Genomic DNA, 2,982 nt, shown 5'->3' with positions numbered 1-2,982 from the left:
ACCTTCACAACAGATATATTCACTTATGATAATTTTCATTAATAACCCATCTCAGTTCAAAAATAATAACAAAGTGCATAGCCACAGCACTAGAAGAAAGAATTATCTTCACTATGCTGCTGTGAAAGTCAAGTCTGACGTATATATGTAAAGAAACCTTATGTTAAACCGATACCTTCGACATCATTACGAAATGCTGTATTCATAATCTATGTAACAAGTACTAAAGTAATGTAACATCAGAGATTAAGAACCTCTGACCATAATCGTAATGGAAGTTCTCACTTATCTGATATCATAGTTGTGTGCATCCATGAACCAAAATAACCACACGCTACTCTGTTGCTGCTGCTCTCCTCTGGAATCACCTTCCCTGCACTCTGAGCACAATTCAGCGACCTGTTGCTTTTAAAAACAAGCTGAAGCATTACCTTTTGGCACACTCAATAATTTTTCCTAAAAATTAAATGGGGTCAGTTTTTCTCCTTGAAACAGTAAAGCAAACTTTTCATCTCATACCGTCACGCTTCTTCCTCTTTTCATTTCTCAGCCAGTCACGTCACTTCCTTTTCCACAATTCTGCCTGTTTTTCTATCACGTTGCTCTTTATTTTCCTCTCCCATCCCGTCCGTCACGTCCACTGCTACCAGTGACCTTAGTTCGAATATACCTGACTGTAGCCTGTCCTTCATGTTCCACTTTTCACGAACCAATATAAACTTTTTTTTTAAAGTGTAGCTTCTACTCTTTTCGACTATTTATGATGTATATATGCAGAATGAAGTGACGACTGAAACTTTGTACCAAGGCTGGCATTCGAATCCAAGTCTCCTGCTCACTACGCACATGTCCTAACCACCTATGTGCTTAATCACTGAATTTTAATACACTGCGCAAAAATGAAAAAAAACTATCACTTTTTCGAAACTCGATACTTGTCTCCTGTTGCGATGTATAAGTCTGAAATTTGACTCAAGCTGTCTACAATGTTCCTCTGCAACGAGCTTGGCGATGCTTCAGTTAGCAAAGGTGTCGACACGTGCAAAAATAGGGCCAGAGCTCAGAAGCTCACGTGGGTCACACTGGCACCACATTTCACCACAATTCTGCCCAACGACCCTGTGGACGTGTCACACGATGGGAAAAGCGCCACACCCCCTCTTACCCACATTACACATCTTCTTTTGACCCTCTGCGGTGGAGGTCACAACCGCGACACCCGTAACTGAAATCAGATGGTTTTCTTATGGGACAGAGGAAAACATTTCAGACACACCGCCGCTCAGAGTCGACACAAAAAGCCCTCAGGATGTGGTACAAATGACGTCAGTGAAATCACATCTTCTGTTGACGCGTTGATTTCCACACATTCTGCAGACAGAAGCGACAGTTTACAGGGCAGTGAACAACAGCAGGATGTTCTTGACAACCTTTGGCACTGCTGACACCCTGCAAATTACTGAACCCTCGGCCGGCCGGTGTGGCCGAGCGGTTCTAGGCGCTTCAGTCTGGAATCGCACGACCGCTACGGTCGCAGGTTCGAATCCTGCCTCGGGCATGGACGTGTGTGATGTCCTTAGGTTAGTTAGGTTTAAGTAGTTCTAAGTTCTAGGGAACTGATGACCTCAGATGTTAAGTCCCATAGTGCTCAGAGCCATTTGAACCATTTTTTTGAACTGAATCCTCCTGCTTAACATCTTGAGGCTACTACCATATCGAACATAATCTCTCTAGTATTCGGCATGGACCCGCCAGCACTCCGTCTTCAGACCACAAGTGGTCCACCGGGACCATCAGACGGCCGTGACATCCTTAGCTGAGGATGCGGATAGGAGGGGCGTGTGGTCAGCACACCGCTCTCCCGGTCATTATGATGGTTTTCTTTGACCGGAGCCGCTACCATTCGGTCGAGTAGCTCCTCAATTGGCATCATGAGGCTGAGTGCACCCCGAAAAACGGCAACAGCGCATGGCGGCACGGATGGTCACCCATCCAAGTGCCGGCCACGCCCGACAGCACTTAACTTCGGTGATCTGACGGGAACCGGTGTATCCACTGAGGCGAGGCCGTTGCCATGGACCCGCTAGGGACCTTTCAAAATCATTTGACGGAGGTTGAACATGTTCCGAAGCAGCAAAGAATGCTTATGCCTTTTCAGCCTTCCTGTTTTGTGCTTGCAGGACGGGTGCAACACGACATGTGCTTGAAAAAACGGCAAAGTGTCCTCCTAAGATCCCCCAGTTCGGCAACATATGCAGTGGCATTCACGCACCTTTGCTGAACATGTTAAAATATGTCAGAGATTCCAACACACATTCAGCCGAGTGGTGCCTGCTCTAGAGCCTGAGGGCAGGCCACCCCTTCTAAACCCCTTGGATGGCCTTTCTTTGCTGCGGCGCTAGGAGGGGTGAGGGTGGCAGGCCCATCGCCCCGGTCGCCTTTTACCCCGAGAAAACATCCCTGGCACTCATTTGATAGCAGGTGTGTGAGCCTGGGGCCGTCCTGGAGGTAGTGACACGAGAAAATATCCCTGCTGCCTGAATCCAGAATTGAACCTGTGGCCTCATGGGCCAGAGTCAGGTGGGCTACTTACACTACTGGCCATTAAAATTGCTACATCACGAAGATGACGTGCTACAGACGCGAAATTTAACCGACAGGAAGAAGATGTGGTGATATGCAAATTATTAGCTTTTCAGGGCATTCACACAAGGTTGGCGCCAGTGGCGACGCCTACAACGTGCTGACATTAGGAAAGTTTCCAACCGATTTCTCGTACACAAACAGCAGTTGACCGGCGTTGCCTGGTGAAACGTTGTTGTGATGCCTCGTGTAAGGAGGAGAAATGCGTACCATCACGTTTCCGACTTTGATAAAGGTCGGGTAGTAGCCTATCGCGATTGCGGTTTATCGTATCGCGACATTGCTGCTCGCGTTGGTCGAGATCCAATGACTATTAGCAGAATATGGAATCGTTGGGTT

General features: G+C 47.3%; 1 pseudogene; it reads right to left on the bottom strand.

Moving 5' to 3' along the window:
- Nucleotides 1–1,956: 1,956 nt before the first annotated feature.
- Nucleotides 1,957–2,074, bottom strand: LOC124596885 (annotated as a pseudogene).
- Nucleotides 2,075–2,982: the final 908 nt, after the last annotated feature.

Source organism: Schistocerca americana, chromosome 2 (genome assembly GCF_021461395.2).
Source record: "Schistocerca americana isolate TAMUIC-IGC-003095 chromosome 2, iqSchAmer2.1, whole genome shotgun sequence".
In the NCBI taxonomy this organism is placed as follows: Eukaryota; Metazoa; Arthropoda; class Insecta; order Orthoptera; family Acrididae; genus Schistocerca; species Schistocerca americana.
This window is presented reverse-complemented; position numbering and strand designations above follow the sequence as displayed.